This window comes from Phocoena sinus, chromosome 5 (genome assembly GCF_008692025.1).
Source record: "Phocoena sinus isolate mPhoSin1 chromosome 5, mPhoSin1.pri, whole genome shotgun sequence".
Lineage (NCBI taxonomy): Eukaryota > Metazoa > Chordata > Mammalia > Artiodactyla > Phocoenidae > Phocoena > Phocoena sinus.
The window spans coordinates 92,327,248-92,347,410 of record NC_045767.1 but is presented as its reverse complement, the minus strand read 5'-3'; the positions used below and the strand labels follow the sequence as shown (position 1 = coordinate 92,347,410).

General features: G+C 42.8%; 1 long non-coding RNA gene across 1 annotated transcript in view; it reads left to right on the top strand.

Annotated features, from left to right (window-relative positions):
- LOC116754728 overlaps window positions 1-20,163 on the top strand; it is a 130,531-nt gene that overhangs the window by 1,097 nt on the left and 109,271 nt on the right. The gene's annotated exons all lie outside the window — the stretch shown is intronic.

Genomic DNA, 20,163 nt, shown 5'->3' with positions numbered 1-20,163 from the left:
AAGCTTCTTTTGTCTTCTTATTTTATTTTCTATTTTCTTAATTCAGAAGTTATTTCAGGGTTAGGCAAAATGAATGAGGCTTGTGAATTTGGTGAGTGCTTCCCCGTCAGTGGCTGTTGAGTATCTTCTGGACTTTCATCCTAAAATGTCATGCAAATTGCCCATGGCCCCTGTGCTGTGGTGCCCCCTCTAAGTCCCACTTCCTTGGACTGTAGTTGAAACTTTGAACACTCTCCTCTGTTCAAATGATGACATTATTTCCCCTGTCCTGCTTTCAGCTAATACTGAATCAGGAAACAGCTAATAATCTGACTTGAGTGTCACCCAAGTATAGTGATTTCCTCATATTTCCTCCCTACCCAGGATCTGTTTTCCCTCCTGGTAACAGAATCCCAATTTTCCTTGGGGAATCCATTTCTTCCTTCTTTTTATTTCATGTGGTTCACAGGGCACTGAATGCAATCCCTACTCTAGGAGTTGGCAGGTGCTGAGGGCTGGCTAATCAGAGGTTTGAATTTCTTTTGTTATCATCATTGGTTCACAGGTGAGCACACGACTTGAGCTAGGTCAATGATAAGCCACTAAAATTAAATTCAGTCCAGGACTTTTGGAAGGAGATACAGAGAAGAAGCATTTTCTTTTCTACTGGGGTGTCTGGGAGGATGAGAGGTAAGCCTAGAGCTGCTGGGAGCCATCTTGTCCCTGCAAGGCTAGAGCATACACGAGAATAAAGTCAACCAGGAGAGAGAGGGGAGGTAGTAATGAGGGTGAGACAGTCCAACAGCATCATTTGAGGATACTGGAAAGGGGCAAAGCCAGATTTACCCCTGGATTTTTCAGGATGTTAGCCAATAAATCCCCCTTTTTTTGCTTCAACTAGTTGCAAAAGAGTTTCCTATCAACTGCTATGGAAAGAGTCCTGATTGATAGATCATTTCTGGTGACCAAAAGGACTCTTAGAAAAACACTCCACAATAAATATGCCTATGAAAAAGAAATAACAATTCAGGAATTCTATTGTGATTCAAGTGATGGAGATTCTAAAGTAGTATAGTGATAAAACTCCAGGTAAATACAGGCAAGTGTGACGTGAGATCAGAAATTCTATTCATAAGAAGCAAAATAGGAATAAATGCTATATATTGTATTCCATAGCCAGCTAAGATTATGAATTGTACATTTCATTTCTAAATGCAAGATTTCTAGTCCATTGCCTTGTACATAGTCATTTCTAAAGCAATAACAACAACAATGCTAAACCCCAATGCATGGAACAGAGAGCCTTTCCTGAAGAGATGGCAGATGGGTTTTTCTGTCATTTGCCAACTCTGATCCTTGCTAGTGCCTCCCTGGGGTACAGGCTGGAGAAGACTTCTGAAGCCTGGTACAGGTGTGGCAAAGGGTGAAGGAGTATAGTGTCTGCTATGGGGGAGGAAGCGTACAAGGAAGCAGCATCTAGTTTCTAGTATATGGTGGCGACAAAAGGAAAGAGAGGAGAGCTGCATTTTAATTAAAAACACTTAGGTGATTTTCTTTGTCTAGTTATCTAAGCCTTAGGTCCCAAGGTAGGTTTGGGGGTTACTGTTCACTTGGGTCATTTAGTAGTGCATATCAAGAGGTTAAATCTACCCAACAGGAAAATATTTTCTGCCATTTTATTTGGTTGGTTTGGGTTAGAGACCGAGTCTCGAGTAACCCTTGGAGGCCTGATATCCTCTTGCCAATTCCTTGTCCTCTCCCCTGTGATTGTTAGAGAAGGCAAAGTCACACACCAACTTGAACTTGTGGGATGTACTGGTGGTATTTGTCAGAACGTCACTGGGATAGTCAGAATAATGCCCTCTTCCTACCCCGACTCCAAGTCATTCATGTCCTAATCCCTGGGATCTCTGAATATGTTATGTTACATAGAAAAGGGGAATTAAGGTTACAAATGGAATTCTAATTGCTAATCAAGACCTTTACATAGAGACACTATCCTGGATCATCTGGCTGGGAGCAATGTGATCACAAAGGTCCTTAAGAATGGAGGAGAGGCAGGCTAGGAGGTTGGAGTGATGTGATGTGAGACACCTGGCCTGCCTTTGCAGCTCTGAAGTTGGAGGAGGGAGGCCATGAGCCCAGAAGCTGACAAAGGCAAGGAAATGGATTCTCCCTAGAGTCTACAGAAAGGAAGGCAGTCCTGCTGAAACCTTGATTTTCACCTCATAAGACCCGTGTCAGACTTCTAATCTACAGAATGGTAAGATAATAAATTTGTATTGTTTTAAGCCACTAAGTCTGTGGTAATTTGTTACGGCAAATAGGAAACCAATACAGATTTCCTTGCAATGAGAGAAAACTCTATTACATGCAGTTAGAGTCATAGAATCAGAGTTGAATGAGATCTTGCAAGTCTTTAGCCTGCCCTTAATGCCTCATCCACAAATCTCCTCTACCGTATACTTGACAAATGGCCTTCCAGGCTGTGTGAACCTATCAACAGTGGGAATTGCCAATGTCCAGAAGTGGTTTCTTCCATTTTTGGATGGTTTGAACTGTCAAAGTTCTTCCACACTGCAAAAGCAGAAAATGAGCTCTCCTGTAGCATTGCTTCTTTGGTTTTGGCTTTGTTTTCTAGAGTTGCACAGCAGCTTTTCAAGTATCTTGTTCATAAAAGATAGTCCTTTAAGTATTCGAAGATTTAACCGTGATTCCTTAAAGGGTTCCCTTTTCCTGACTGAATATCCCCATGCTCCTCTTGTGGATTCCACAGCACACATTCCCCAGTGACTAGAGCTACAGCCAACACTACAGATGTGGTTTGATCAATAGAGAGTCTGCAGAGGCTTAATTATCTTCTTTGTTCTGGATATCACACCTCCATGTGGCATTTGCTCTAGCAGGGGCATCTCTACCACACGCCCGCCCCATGCTGGGTGATTAGCTCTTTCTCTTGCCGAAATGTACACTCTCCTTTCCCTTCTCCAAAGTTTTGAGTGCTCTGCTTTACACTTAATAGATCCCTGATACGTTTATTCTCGAAACATGCCATGGTTTTCATATCCTTCATCTTCCTGGGCTCATTCCTTGTATGACCTGTGCTTGGGTGTGAAGTGGAAGAGGAACTAAAACTGATTCCGTAATGTAGAGGAAAGAGCAGGGACTGTGTAGTCAGAAACTTGGGTTCAAATCCTGACTTTTTGTTTTCCTGGCTCTGAGCTGTGGGCAAGTTTCTTAGCCTCTCATGGGCCTCAATCTTATCATCTGGAAAAAGGTGAAGGATAATTCTTACCCGAGGGCTGTGACAAGGTTAAACGAGAGTGCCGTGAAATGTGCCAAGTACAGTCCTTGGCATGACTTACTGGCTCTTCTCTCCAGCTTCTCCCACTACCTCCCACTTTGTTCCTCCTTTACCTTATACGATGAGAGAATAGTAAATTCTGAGCCACATGGGCTCAGCCAAGAGAGTTCAGGATGATCATTACTGTGGGCTGGACCAATAGCAGACTTACGGATGGCAGGGCCTGGACTCAACCTTGTAGGTTGGGTGGGAGTGGGCTGAATACAGGGATGAGTAGGAAGGTTTGTTCTCTGACTTTGAAAGTGCTGTTCATTTTTAAGCCTTCTGGAGATGAAGACAAAGCTGCTAGCATTCTATGTAGGAAGGAACATTTTGTTTCTAACTCATTAGTTTTGAAATCTAGCTTAAAGGAGTTGGGACATGATTTGACTGCTGTGATGAGACAAACATGAAACAACGAAAAGACAAATGAACAGGCTAAGGTTGGAATTGCCTAGGTTCTGAGCAGGGACTCCACTGAGTATTTGCAAGCTAGAAGAGTTCATTTTGTTTCCTTAGGGCAACTTTTTTTTTTTTTTTTAACTTAGCAGTCCTGGTTTGGGTAATGAAGACCAGACTACTGATGCTACCATGTCACCACGATGATGGAAAATCAGATTCAGGATGGCCAGGAAAAATGGAAAAGTTTTACGCTATTGAGAGGAGCTAGACTCTATAGGCCTATCAATGTTTAGTTTCTAAGTTTTCCCAGAATTCGTCCTTTTTATATGGCTTGGCAAGCAATTATTTTATTTTTTCTTATGAAATCGTAATCTGGGACATCATTTTGGAAGGCTTGCCAGTAGCTATTCTTTGGTCTGCTCTGCCTCCGCTAGTTTTATTTTTAACCCTCTCGATTATTTCTAAACCCCTTAATCATAAAAGCTCATTTTCTTTTATTAGGAGGGATTTATTCACAAGGCTAACTCAGACGTACATGGCATCCTTTAATATACATTGCTGAGTGCTGACATGGTCCTGCAAGCATTCAGAAATGCTTCTGATACAAGATACACAAACTGTATGGAAAAATAAAGAAGCTCATACCTAAGCTCATAACTTGAATCAGTTCAGTTTTATATATGCTGAAGAAATTATTTTGACAATAATAATAAACTCAGCAGCAATGGGACTGACAACAATGACCTCTTACTAGGTGGCAGGTGACAGGTTAAGTGTTAAAGATGAAACAAGAAACATCTCTGATCTAGGAGGGATCCCTGACCTCAGAAAATTATGTTACCGTATGGAAGGTCCCTCCAACACCACTAGTAAATAGAAAATAAATGAAGTAATTGCAAACTGTATAAATATTATGATGAGAGCAAAAATGAAGAAGAGATTGAAATTAATGAATTGTGCTATGGACTGAATGTTTGTGTCCCCCGACAAACTCATGTGTTGAAACCTAATCGCCAATGTAATAGTAATGGTATTTGGAATGGGGCCTTTGGCAGGTGGTTAGGCCATGAGGGCAGAACTCTCACAAATGGTGTTAGTGCCCTTATAAAAGAGACCCTGGTGAGCTCACTCACCCCTCCCAACATGTGAGGGCACAGCCAGAAGACAGCCATCTAAGAACCAGGAAGTGGGTTTTCATCAGATGCCAAAGCTGGCACCTTGATCTTGGACTTCCCAGCTTCCAGAACTGCGAGAAATAAATTTCTGTTGTTTGTAAGCCACCCAGTCTATGGTACTTTGTTATAGCAGGCCAAACAGACTAAAATAGGCTGTGATGGGGACACCTACTTGTAACAAGGTGGACAAGGAAAGCTTCACTGAAGATTAACATTTAAGCTAAAACCTACAGAGAAGAAGGAGTTTATCTTTCAAAGTGTGAGTAGAAGAATACTCAGGACAGAGAAAATAGCATGTCCAAAGGTCCTGAGGCAGGAAACAACTTGGCATATTCAACAAACTGAGAGAAGGGCTAGGGGCCTGGAGCACATTGAGTGAGGAAGGAAAAAAATTAGGTTGGAGAGATTTCATCAGATCAATGATATTTGAACTGATCCTACCCCAATAACAAATGCCACTTCACTTTCCTCCCATCCATCTGGCGCTTCCAAGTTTTCCCCAACCCTTGCCAAGCCAGGGGAGTAAAAGAATCAGCCCATTGCAAATACTGTCAGTTTGCCTGCCTTCTGTCTCTGCTACCCAGCCTTGAGGCTGTGGAATATTCATAAACTCAATTTCATCTCAAAACCTTAGACAAACCTTCACTTCCGGTAGCAGCATTTTAAGGAGTAATTGCCCAGGACTCTGGCACTCAGTCTCATATGTCTGTCGATGGTCTAGCTCTGGTTTTGTGCCTTTTCTGATAAATAGCTTCTGCCTCTTCTTGGAGATCTGGTCCCAAACAATTCTTGTCAGTGTATTCATTCATTCAAGTCATTTATTCGGTGTTTATTGAGGGGCCTACTTTAGGCAAGGCTCTGCCTTCGGCCCTGGGGTATAAAGATAAGTCAGATGGCTCACTCCTCTGGGTCCTGGCAGGGTAGCAGAGAGGCAGGCGATGTGGTGAGTGCAGGGGCAGGGAGCACAGTCTGTGGGGTTCAGGGAGGGCTTCCTGGAAGAGGGGCAAAGATAAGCAAATTTAGCCAAACACAGGGACAGGGTGAGAGGAGCAGAGTAGACAGTGGGGTAGAGCCTTCCCAGCAGAAGAGATGGCAGGAACCGAGAAGACCAGAAACAGCGAGGTGTGATGAACTCTCAGTGGCAAGCAGACCCCTGCCACGTGTCTGTGATGCCAGGGTTGGGACTTATGGTGCCCGCCACCAAGGTCCCAGTTGTGCACCTGAACTCAGATCCACTGACCTGTGCAGACTTGGTGCCCTTCAGAACCTGCTCTGGGATCCCCCTTTGTCATCTTCTGCCCATTTCTTGGGGCACAGTGGCCTGTCATCTGCTGTGCTCCGATACTGCACTGATCTCCCTCCCTGCACTCATGTGGAAACTTCCTGACTCCTGGGGTGTTCTAGCCTCTTCTTGCTATTATTAGGTCACCTGGGACTTGAGTCAGAGGGGCTGTGACTCTGATTGCACCCCAGAAGACATTTTTCTTGGCTTCTTTGGGTGGGAAGAGGGTTCTTGGCTTTCTGTTTACAGAGGATTTCCACTGGCCTCCTCTGGTCTCTGCTCTGGGGCAGGGTTGTCATCCTTTTAGAGTGACAAGGACTAGAGGAAAGAAAGGTAAGGAGAACGTAGGCAGTTTGGCAGTGACAGAGACCATCTCTGCCTTTAGAACAAGAAAGGGTTATTGTGAGTAGCTCAGGAAGGAAACCAAAAGACCAGGATTAAACTAACAGTGCCGCTTACCCCTGGGTGTGCTCCACTCAAAACAAACAAACAAAATAACCACTGGGACATGCCCAGCAGAGGATGGAAAACTTGGGGACAACTCTGTAGCAATTGACTGGCACATTTTTCTTCCCAGAAAGGCCCAGGCAAGAGATCCTGGAGAGAAAGTTCTGGAATAATCACTCTGAAGGCAACACAGCAGCAAGAAGGGAGTAGGACCTCTTGAGCAAAGTAGACTTTCAGGCAGATTTGAGTGACAACAGATGCTTTTGCCTTCCTCATCCATTCATTTGTTCCTTCATTAGTCTATTTAACAAGATGCATTCATTAACTTTTGTGCTGGGCACTGTACTAGGTTTGGGGAATATATCTGTTAGAGTAAGAATAAGTTTCTGTTTTAAAAAAAATTTTACTTATTTTTTATTGAAGTATAGTTGCTGTACAATATTATATGTTACAGGTGTACAAATAGTGATCCACAATTTTTTTTTTTTTTTTGCGGTACGCGGGCCTCTCACTGTTGTGGCCTCTCCCGTTGCGGAGCACAGGCTCCGGACGCACAGACTCAGCGGCCATGGCTCACGGGCCCAGCCGCTCTGCGGCATGTGGGATCTTCCCGGACCGGGGCACGAACCCACGTCCCCTGCATCGGCAGGCGGACTCTCAACCACTGTGCCACCAGGGAAGCCCGTGATCCACAATTTTTAAAGGCTATATTCCATTTATAGTTGTAAAATATTGGCTATATTCCCCATGTTGTACAATGTATCCCTGTAGCTTATTTTATACCTAATAGTTTGTATCTCTTATTCCCCCTTCCCTATATTGCCCCTCCCCCTTCCCTCTCCCCAGGGGTAACTACTAGTTTGTTCTCTATGTCTGTGAGTCTGTAAGAGCAAGTTTCTTGACCTCATAGCGCTGATAGATTGAATGGCGTGTGTGTGCGTGCGCGCATGTGATTAGAGAAACGCATATTTAAAAATATATATATGTGTGTATAAAATGTGATAAATAGCACAAACGAGCCATACAGTGTTCCTTGGGTGCACATAGCTTGGGCAACCGATCTCCCTTAGGGGTCCAGGAAAGCTTCCTGGAACACATCATTTTTAAGCTGAGTCCAGATAGCAAGGTAGGGTGGGGAAGAACGGGCAGGGAGAGTGTTCTAAACATCAGCAGCAGTGTGTGCGAAGGCCTGCACGTGAAGCGATGTGATTCTTCAAGGTCATCCAGGCATTATGGTTTCTAATAAGGGAAGAGATGCTCAGATGTTGTTTACCACCTCTGAGGATTGGATGAACAAGCTGTTAGAGAGCCTCAGGTTGGGGTAGGAAGCACTCTGGTGCCCCCATTGAAGCCCCTCAGACCCCACTGATCTTAGCCTCAGCTGTGGAAACTGGTTCCATGGAGCGCACATCACTGGACGGGGTGTGTGTGTGTGTGTGTGTGTGTGTGTGTGTGTGTGTGTGTGTGCGCGCGCGCACCTAGAATCCCACCTGGAGCTCTCACCCTGGGTTTCTCCTCATCCCACCCAGATCCTCTCCAGCTGCAGCAGGATCTTGCTAGAGTAAGTGCCCCTGGGCTAAACTTCAGCCAATGGGGACTGGAGTGATGGATAAATTGCTCTGCCATCTTTCAGGTGAGCCCTTCTGGGAGGCATTCTGTACTCTTTTCGGGGATCCTGATGCAATTGAGCCCCAGTCGCTCACAGCAGTGACCTTGGTAATGAACCTTTGCGTTGGCTTCCCCTCCTTTTCTGACTCCCCCAATCCCTCTCTCTTGCTCCCTGAGATCACATGCCAAATAAGCCACCTGCGCACCAGTCCCCAGCTCAGGGGTGCCCAAATTTAGAGAGTTTGCCACCTAAAGTCAAGAGAAACTTTCCTTAACTTTTAATTGGGTCCTCCTTTATCAAGTGCTACATCATAATTGTGTTCCTCAGGCACCTGTGTTGCCACCTTCTCTAAGGAATGCTCTGCCCATCCCCCCCATTTTTGCAAGTCGGTGAAGCTAAGGCTCAGCCCACTTCAAGTAAAGCCCAGGATTAAAGCTCAGGATTTCTGATTTCCAATGAAATACCTTCTGGACTGCTCTCTTTGGGGACATCATACTTCTTCTCAGGGGAGTGACCATTCTGTATACCTGCTCCCTGAGTTTTATTCTACCTCTTTCGTCAGAATTCATCCCCTCAAAGGAATAATCCAGTCAAATGTGAAGCGTTTGAAAATGCTACCTGGCCCTCACTCATATGTTTTGGAATTACTGATGCACAAGAAACCACACCACTATGTTTTAGGGAACTCAAAACAAGAGAATCCAGAAATCATTTTGTTTCAGAGATACCAGCTTCCATCCCTAATTCCATGTCCTGAGACACAAGGTCATTGACTGCCATCCCATACTAAAGACTCAGCAGTGCGGTGACACATTTAATACACCAGTTCCAGTTTAGAAGGATGCTCTAGGTTTCAGATGGGGTCTTTCCGTTCGTATTTTGCAGGGGAAATGCCGTAGTTTCCACAATGTCGAAAACGTGCTAACCTTTCTGGGTTGATTGAAGTTTGACTGGTCTGAGTGGTCCAGCTTCTTGTAAATTCTCATCAGCAGTATTACAATGAGATACTCCGGGTCTGCTCTCTCCTTTCTCAAGTCTGCTTTAAACGCTTGGTTTAGGCTTCCCTGGTGGCGCAGTGGTTGAGAGTCCGCCTGCCGATGCAGGGGACACGGATTCGTGCCCGGTCTGGGAAGATCCCACATGCCGTGGAGCGGCTGGGCCCGTGAGCCATGGCCGCTGAGCCTGCGCATCCGGAGCCTGTGCTCCGCAATGGGAGAGGCCACAACAGTGAGAGGCCCGTGTACTGCAAAAAAAAAAAAAAAAAAAAATGCTTGGTTTATACTGAAGGAAAAGAAAATCCCCTGACCTAACTAGGATATCAGAAAGAAGAAGAAAATAGAATTTTTGGCTCTTGGGCCATTCCAGTTTGTCATTTTGTGAAATTAGTGACAGATGGGTGCTGTCTGTGTGTTGTGGGAAATTCTGTCCTACATTCCAGCCGATGCTGGAAGTTTTGGAAGAGGACAGAGAGGGGAAGGAGAAAGCTATTTGGATGAGGCACAATATATGCTAATTCTGTGACAAAAATAGCAACAAATCTGCAAACATTAATTTTCAGCAAGTCTCATTCTCAGCCTGTGTTCTTTCCTTTTTCCAGATTTCACAGTAGAAAATGAATTTAAACTGGTTGTTAATGGACGAGGATTCAGAGGTCATCTGGCTTGTCTCTTACTGCAGAATATCAGCTTATTATAAGTTCTAGGAGGTAGAAAGGACCACTGACGGTCAAATAACCAACCGATATTTAAGGCAGATCCTAACTAATCTGATCAGATTGTTGTTCCAAAGACTCAAGTAGGTGGCAGTATGTGGGAAAGGGGCTGTTGTGTGGAAAGAGTTGGGGTTAAGAGAAGAATAGGGGCTATACTGCAGGGTTTCCATAACATAGTGGATCTCTCTACAAATAATCCCATCCCTTCTTACAGGCATCCTGAGACTTCTGGTATCATGTTCTGGGGCTGAGGTGAAAGGGATCAGGTGGATCGATATGTTGGAGTGAGGAAAGATACAGATAGTGAGGTGTTGTAGGGGAACTGGCAAGGTAGTGACGAGGCTCAAGGAGCATGCGTTTAGGTAGAAGCAAATAAAAAGGACCCAAGTACGAAATGCTGAGGATTCAGGAGCCTTGAAGTCACTGAGGCAGGGTCTGGGATGGCCCTGGCATGGTCCCTGCCAGGTACAAGGCAGTTAGATGTCTGATTTACAGAGCAAGGAAAGGGGATAAAAACAAATCAAGGTCTGAGGAGTCTTTGCTAGTATTGCCTGAAAGAAAGTGAAGGGAAGTCTTCGCAGGAAAAGACAGAGAGTCAGTATAAGGTCAAATTACAGAGAGAATGAGTCAATCTCCATGGAAGGGAAGTGGAAAGTGGCTATGTTTCCTTGGTCCAACATTTTCTGAGCCTCAGTTCCTCATTTGTGAAATAGACACACAAATTCTTCCTACATCCCATATTGGGAATGAAAATCAAATGCGATCATTTTTGTAAACAATAAAAAAAGATGGTTATACGAAGTTAAACAATGTTCTATCATAGGACTAATAGGCAGGGGGAAAGGAGGCATTCCTACGGTGAACCACACACTTTATTGGCTAGGGGATGGACTCCCCACCCCACAATAGATCCTAAGGGGGCTTCTCATCTATTCTGTAGTTCTGAACATAGAATTCTTTTTAATATTGAAATTTTTGCTAGTTCGCATTAATTTTCATAAATATCCTATTATGAAGTTAAAAAAAGAACTTTGCAAGGATGGAACTTTCAGAATGGGGTTAAAAGCTCTTGGCCCTTTGCCCAGGAAAATATCTGGACAGGATAGTCTCTTCTTCCATCACTGATGCTTAGATTGGGCAAAACTAGGCAAGCAGACTCCTTTGCAGAATTCTGTCTGACTGCCCCGAGCATGGTGTGTGCTGAGCAGGCCAAGAAGTGAACAGTCTGGGGTAGGCAGGGTTTGCTCGGATCCAGCACACCACCCTTACAGGAAGAGAATAAAATGGAAGACAAGTGAATTCTTAGTAATTGTTGTGAAATTCCTGCTTCCCTCCGAGGCTACTTGGGAAGGGCCTGACCACTAGCGGGGAACCACCATAATAAATCACACAGCCTTGAATGATTTGGTAGTTCTTTGAAAAGGACCACTTATATGTGAAAAGAAGTCTTCCTTAGTGGGCTGATTGGAAATAATAGCAGCATGTCATTCTTTCATGATGTCTCCCTTGAAATATTTCCCCACTCTTTAATTGAAGGATTCGCAGTAGAAAGCAGTTAAAATAAAGGGTTTGGTTTTGATCTATAATTCAAGCTCAAAAGGGATCCTAATGGTACCTGAGAAGCCATGTAAGTAGCTGGGTCATGTCTGCCCTTCCCAATTTCATCTAGTCTCTATAAAATAATAGGTTTTCTGGAAATTGGTCATTAGGAATCAAAAAAGTTCAAATACATCGCTCCCGTCATAGATCTGTTTTTTAGTCACAGCTCTTCTGACACCAAATGTATGGGTTTTTCCACACCATGCAATTCTCCAGTTCTTTGCAGATACCAACTAGGTACCCTAAAATTTACTAATTCCGACACTAATTTCCTGGAGTTAGCACAGACCCCATAGGTTAAGGGCTCAGTCGCACGAGACTGCTTCCCACTTCAGATTCCAATCATAGGTCCCCAGTTTACCCAGACTTCCGTCTAACTTGGCTAAAAATTGGGGGTTTCCATGACCCCCACCTCAGATTTGGTAATTTGCTATAATGGCTCATAAAACTCAGGGAAACACTTTGCTTACTATTACTGGTCTATTATAAAGGGTATTCTAAAGATACAGATAAACAGCCAGATGAAGAGGTACACAGAGAGAGGTCCAGAGGTGTCCTGAGTTCAGGAGCTTCTATCCCTTTGTAGTTTGGGATGCACCACCCTCCCAGCACATGGATGTGTTCACCAGCTCGAAAACTCTCTGAACCCTGTTTAGGGTTTTTTACGGAGGTTTCATTATGTAGGCACGAATCATCAAATCATCGTCCATTGGTGGTTAAGTCAATCTCCAGCCCCTCTCCCCTCCCCAGAGGTTGGGGAGTTGGGCTGAAAGTTCCAACCCTCTAACCACATGGTTGGTTCATCTGGCAACCAGCCCCCATCCTGAAGCCATATAGGGATCCATCAAGAATCACCTCATTAGCATAAACTCAGGTATGGTTGGGAGGAGCTTATTATAAATAACAACAGACACTCCTCTCATCCCTCAGGAAATTACAGAGGTTTTAAGAGCTCTGTGTCAGGAATCGGGGATGAAGATCAAATACATATTTCTTATTATATAACATCGTGTTTCCTTACTTAAAAAGTAATTTGTTAGTATATAATTGTTAGTAAAGATATTGAAAATCTATGCTAAAATTTAATATATATTTTAATATATATTATATATTATATATATAATATATATTAAATATATATTATATATATAAAATATATAATATATATTTTAAAAGGTAATTTACCACTAGTCATTAAGATCTTATTAAGAATTATTTAGTTATATTGTCTTGGAAGGAAAAGAAACCTGAGAATATGATGAGGCAGACTTGTGAGGAAAGGTTCTGAACTTAGCTGGAGACTTCACACTGGATCTCCTGCTAAGTGAATTGGTGGAGAGACTTCATTGATCACTGGTTGATCAATATGCTAGTCACGGAGTGGGTGAGAGTTTGAGGGTAAGAGGGTAAGATGCATGGGTATTAAGACAAATATGATATGGTTTCTGACTTTAACATGCTCCCCATCCAGTAGGAGAGCTAGACATATAAAACTATACTTAACAATTTAATTTTATTTTAAGCAGATAGTTTCAATATAATGTGACACAATGGGGAAACAGATAGACACCGGGTGCTATAGGAACTAGAGGGAAGTCGCTCAACCCAGTCTGTGAGTTGGATAGAGTCACGGAAGTCTTCCTGTATAGATGAGCCCGACCTGAGTTTTTCCCTGTTTCTTTTTTAAAGCAGAGTTTATCGAGGTAACATTTACACACAGTAAAAGTTATCCTTTTTAGGCGTACAATTTTATGAATTTTAACAATTGCACGCCGTCGCATAGCCACCACCCCAATGAAGAGATAGGATATTTCCATCCCCTTAAAATGCTCCCTTAAGCCCTTTTGTAGTCAACCTCTTTCCTCCATACTGAGCCCCTGGCAATCCCTGATCCGATTTCTAAACCTGTAGTTTTGCCTTTTCCAGAATGTCCTGTAAAGGGAATCATAGAATATGTAGCCTTTTGTGTCTAGTCTCTTTTATTCACCATAAGTGCTTTTGAGATTTATCCATGTTGTTGCATGTGTCATGTTTATTGCTGAGTAATATTCCATTGTATGCACATACCCCAGTTTGTTTATCCATTCATCAATTGAGGGACATTTGGATTGTTTCTGGTTTTTGGCAATTATAAATAAAGCTGCTAGAAACATTTGTGTCCAGGTCTTTGGGTGGACACATGCTTTCATTTCTCTTGGATAAATGCTTAGGAGTGAGATTGCTGGGTCATATATTAAGATTGCTGGCTCATATATATACTCATATATTAAGTATATGTTTATAAGAAATAAACATATACTTGTTTCCACCAGCAATGCATGAGAGCTCCAGTGTATAACAAGAGGGCCTTTATTGTGGTACAAAGAGGAGGGGTAGGGAAAACATCTTTGGCCTCGTGCCATTCAGGCTGAGACGTGAAAGAGACTAGGAATTTCTCAGGCAAACAGCCTGGGGGACAGCATTCCTGGCAGCAAAAAGTCAGCAAAGAGGCTTTTAAAAATAAGGATACAAAATGTCCATTGTACCTGACATGAGGAAGAGTCTGAGTGATATTTGCAAGAGCAGTTTCAGTGGAGTGGAAGCAAATTTGCCAATGTTTTAAGACTGAATAGGAAGTGGATGGAGGGGTTTAGAGCCTCCTAAAAAATGTTAGCTCTGAGTGAGAGGAGAAAGAGAGGGTGGGAGCTAGAGGTGGTCCACTGGGTCCAGGAAGGTTGTTAAGGCTGGGAGGGACCAGAGCAGGATGAGGAAGAGGGTATAGATGCAGACAAGGAAGGTGGCAAAAAAGGGACTTGGCTTAGAGGAGAGTGGAGGAATGAAAATCAGGCAGGCTTTGACCTGGTTATGTGACGTTGCCTTCTTGGCATTGCAGGGAAGAAAGGCAGATGTGGAGACAGCAGGAAGCTGAGGGAGTCATGTCTGACTTACCTCCTACGTTATTATGAAAACTGAAGAAGACACCATAGAAAAGAAAGTGGATTCCAGATAAATAGTTTAGAAGTTCAGTCTAGGCTTCCCCCCAAAAAGGCAGATTCATAGAACTACATAATAGTTTTATATTAAAAAATTAGTACAGGTTTGGGTAAATATCATATAAATACAGTAAAGTATATAAAAATCACTCACAATCCTAAAATACATTATTATATTTTGTTGGATTTCCTTCCAGTCATTTACTTATCCATACACTTTTCATGTAATTGAGATGATACTGTGTGGGAGGCCACATGTAAATATCTCGTTCGGGATATTACTTTCTTCAGTGAATGTGCCGGTTGTTACTGTGTGCACACCAGAATAGAGCTCCATGAGGCCAGTGACCATGCTGTCTTGTTGACTAATCAGAGCCTCAGGTTAAGACTGTGACTTGCACATGTTAAAGGCTTCATGTATATTTATTAAATTAGCATGTGTTTGTTAACATTACCCCATAAGCATTTACCCCATGTTACTAATATTATTTAAAGGCACTTTTAATGATGTCACAGTGTTTCTTGGCATATACATGCTGTCATTTATTTCATAATGCCTTGTTTGTTAGAGGCATAATTAGCTTTTACAGTTGGTCTAATGATATTAGTTATGGTAGTGATAGCTATTGTTTATTGAATGCTTGCTGTTATGAGCGGGCATTCATTACTGTGCTTTATACACATTATTTCATTTTATCTTCCCAACATCCCAATTAGGTGAGTAGTATTATTATCCGCATTTTACAGCTGAGGAAAATGAAGCTAAGAGAGGTTTAGTAACTTGCCTAAAATCTTAAAGAAAATGAGTGGTATAAATGGACCCGATCCAAGGGCTGTTGACTCCGAGCCTGTGCCTCCTGGTTCTTCTCTGTGGCCTCTGGGCAGAGGCTAGCTCCTGTCACTCAATCACTGAACGTTTACCAAGCACCTATGATGTGTGAAGCAGTGTGTGGGCAAGAGAGAGGTAAAGATAGAAGAGACCGGTGACAGACCTAGACCACCTTCTGGATATAGACGGACATGGATGTAAGGTGTGCACCAGAAACAGAGAAAACAAAAACTTCACTCCTGCTCCCCGGGAGGTTCAAAAATCCAATTCGATTTAATTATGAAAAGTTTACTGGCCATCATTTATGTGCCAAGCTTTGTACTGGGCACTGGGGACATTGAGATAGACTGGTGCCCTGAACTCATGAATTTCACAGACTAGTGGAGAAGAGGGCCTTAAATCAACAAATCCAAGTGCGGGGAATATTAGGGAAGGGCACACACCATGGACTGAGGAAGCAGGCAGCAAAAATAATGTACCTCATCTCTGGGGTTGGGGAGGGTCTCGCGGAAGCAGTGTTATCTCAGTTGAGATCTGAAGTATGTAGGAGTTGGCCGGATGGAAGAGGAGAGGCAGCATGGTGGGAGCACATTGAGGGAAGGCTGGAACCAAAGAGGATCAGAGCAGACAGACTGAGGGACACAAAGCAGTCCAACGTGGCTGGGGCAGAGAGAAGGGGGTGAGCAGGGTGCAGGGCGTGGAAGGAAAGGAGAGTTGGAAGTAGGAGTGGTCAGGTGGTGCTGAGCCAGGAAAGCCATACCCGAGTTTTTCCCTTCATCCTAAGAAGCGATGGGAATCCATAAGAGGGGGTGAAGCGGGGTAGGATGTGGTCAGATTTGTAGAGAGAGAGGCGAGTTGATTGGAGGGGACAAGTGAGGGGCTGTGGGAGGAGCCCAGGGGATGCAGAGGCACGATCGGGTGGGCTGAGGTAGGATATGGGCTAGACTGGATTGAGTGATTGCCTGGAGAAAGGAATACGGGGAGAGAGGGGCTCATCTCTGACTCCTTGAGTGACTGAGTGGATCTGGGGTCATTTACTGACATGGGGAGGAAGGGTGGCTTTGGAGGGATGAGTAGGAATTCAGTTCTGAACGTTTTAAATTTGACTTGCCAAAAGACCGTGCAAATGGAATGTCTAGGAGGCTGTTGGATGTCTAGGTTCTAGACAAAGATATCTAGGCAAAGAAAAATACTTGGGAGTTATTGATCTATTGATAGTAATTGAATCTCTGAAGTAGAGCGGGGTTGCTGAATGAAGAGAGCAAAGGGTTTGGGAGAGAGAAGGGCCAATAGTTTAAGAGACTGGAGGAGTAGAAACAGCAGAGACTGAAATGAAAACCTGATACAGGGGAGGTGTTTTGGAGCCCAACTGATGAGAGTGTTTTTCTCATAGAAGGGACAAATCAAATGTTACATGCTGCTTCGAGGTCAGAAAAAATAAAGGTGAAAGTTGCCTGTTGGATTCTACAGCTTCTAGGTCACTGGTGACCTTGGCAAGGGCAGGGCTGGGGGCGGGGAGGGCAGAAGCAGCCTGAGTCGGTGGGGTCCGGGAGCCCGCACCCCGCAGCGAGGGGAGGTGGGTGGTCAACGCGTGGGCGTGAGTTGTGGCAGCTGTGATCCTGGAAGAGGGGCTGCCGTGAATGTACCTGTCGGCCATTATAATCCATAAGAGGGGGTGAAGAGGGGGTGCTGTGAATGTACCTGTCGGCCATTATAATCCATAAGAGGGGGTGAAAAAATTACGGGGGTAATTTTTTTTGCTTTGTGACTTTTTAAGTAAGAACTGGAACTGAGAGAAAAATGAGAGGCTTTCCAGGGACAGCTGTTTTGACAGCTCAGTGGCACCACGCACACCCTGAGAAAGTTAAGGCTTAAAGGGAATGAGAAAAACTTACAGACAATTTATTAGTTGTGTTTCAAGCTGTGCACAGTGCGACAGACTAACGGTATAGGAGTGCCTTCCTGGGAGGCTGCCATTCACCTAGTCGTAGAAATATGGGGATAAAAATGGTCTGTGAAGTGAGAAACTCACTCGGGATATACAGTGGGGCTCCTTGAAGAAATGACCCTCACACTCATGACAAGCTTCTGGCTTTTTATTGAGAATCATTCTTCTGAGAGGCTAGCTTTAGTTTTTAAAAAATTGCTGGGAGTAATGCAGTGGGGCTGTGCATTAGACTCACTGGGACCCTGTGTTGTCTCAACAAATGGGGATTGCTGACCTGGGAAGGTGTACGTATATAGTTGCTCCTAAAATTAGGAGAACTGAAAATCTCAGATCAATTTTTTTCTTGACTTTGGTATGCACCATGATTTTTTTCTCTTGCATATTAATTTTTCTAATTATGTTCCCTTCAGCCTAATATTGAAATGAACATGTTTTGTCTAAACACACCTTTTTGGACTGAGAAAAAGACAGCCCAGGAGCTCCCTGGGTGATGAGGGGAGCCTGAGTCTCAAAGTGAAAAACTCCTGACTTTATTCTAAAAGACTATCTTCTTAAATAATTATGATTATCTTTTTTAGAATTCTCTTGAACCCAGATATTTTGTTGTGCTCAAAATAAGCTCCATGATGGAATTAGTTTCAGAACACAAATTTGAAATTGAGTCCTAGATTTCAAATGGGAAGAGGTTTAGCAGCCTAAGCTATAATAGGAAGCTTCACCCCACTTTTAACACTTTTCCTTCATAATCTTTCCTTTAAAGCCAAACTCTTTAAGAAAAGGAATTTCCATACATTTGTCAAATGCCTTCAAATTGAAAATCTCACCAGAATCCAAATGTATGCGAAAATAACACCAATTTTCGGGTTAAGCAGCTATCCCAAACTCTTAGCTATAGTTTTCATTGCTAGGAAATGATCTAATGCTCACAACTCAAAAGTTTTAGGAAACTAATAAAAATCAAATGATACTACTGCTATGTAGTTTGACTAACTTTGAAATTTGTCTTAAAATTGGATGATGAGGTCTATCTGTTATATATTTAGCTGCATAAAAATGTAATCCTAAAGAAGATTTATCCATTAAGAAACTTATTCCGACACACTTCAAAATTGAATATCTTAGTGAGACATGGCAATTGGGTTAAGCCAGAAGATGATAAAAATTCTAAAATGCCTTTTATTTAAAAATTTATAAAGAAGCTTTTTGTGTACTCATACAAACATACATGTGGATACATGGAGAGAGGGGGGAGGGAGAGAGAGAGGACATGCAGATTAGAAAAGAAGTGAGTAAGACAGCAACACAGGTAGAGTGAATTTACAGGTGCACATTTAATTGCCGGCTTTCTGCACTGTGTTCTTTATTCTATCAGATCGTTCCCTCAAACATTCCTTTAGTCTTCCTGGGTTCAGGGACATTAGGATGCATCTTGAAAATTTGCAGATTTGCCTTGTCCCCAGTGGTCTCTGGGGTAATTACTTTGGATGGTTTTCCTTAATCCTTCTCCTTGGTGATTCTGGAAGGTGCCACATTATGCCTCTTTGCTGACATTCTGCCTGCTCTTTGTAATTGCTTCCTGTTCTATGCTCTTTTGTCAGAGACCCTGAAGGCGAATGAGGAATAGTAATTGTCACTAATCTTCTAACTTGTCCTCAGAGAAGCAATGTTATAAACAGACCTCATATTCCAAATACTGCATTATGTGTTTCTGGTGCCAAGTAATGTACTCAGGGTTTAAATATAATGCATGCCTTTCCAAATTGTGGGAATTAAGGGAGAGTTTGATGTATTCAACAAGCACATAGGCATTTGAAAAGTTGGGCCAATCAGGGGTAAGGCAGATGTTGTTCAAACAGGAAGAAATACAAGGGAAAAGAGAGCTGTCAAAATTTTTGCTCTATTAAAAGCGCCATTTTCTACTCGAGAATTGTAGAATTTGAGGGTGAAAGGGGTACTTCTGAGAATATCTCTAAACTCACATTCAGTGCGTTAGCCCCCTGTTTTTAAAAGAACAAGAATACTCCTTAGAACCAAAGGCTTAAAAAACAAAGACAAAACGCCATATCTAAAAGTCAGAAGTGACAATTAAAAAAAATGAAACTGAGAATCTGGTTTCCTGGAAAGATTGATCAGGAGAGTTATTTCAGAATGATTTTGCAGGTCACTCTTGAAAAGAGAGTTCCTTTTCCTGTGGACAATTCAGTCATAAGCAATTGGATTTCTTTATTTTACCCCAGAATCTGGATAACTTGAGAAAAATAAAGTTTAGCTATTTACACAGTCCTGATCTAGACCTATTGCTCTTTATTATCACTTAATGATAATTTTTTACCTCCTAAATCGGGCATTAGAAACGTTGGTGTCTTGCTTTTATTGGCTTGAAATGCTACTTTGTCTCCATGAACTCTTTTTCTTTGACTTGTTTTTAAAGTTCAATGTTTTTGTTTAAGAAGTCAGTTGCTTCCTGAAAAATGTGAATGTAGCAAGATTTCCACTCCCCAGTAGGAGTTGAATCTTTTGGTTACTGAGATCAGATTGTGGATATGATTGTAGATGGGGTTTAAGAAGGCCAGAGTAGGAGACAAGCCTGGATTGTCTAATTTAGGTTTGCACATTCCACCCTTCTCTTCCTCTAGCTGCAGACTACACCTATGCATAATGATAACCTCGCACCATTGGTCACAGTCCTCTGCTCACAGGTTAATTTTTGCTTTACTCCCCATCACTTCCAACTGCTTTAAGTTTTTTGATTTATTTATAACCTGTTCTATGCCACTTAGCATCCCAAGGAAGAAATGCTGTTCGGCCACTGATTTTACTGGAAACTTCATCTCATTATATTACAATATATTACACTGATCGTAAAG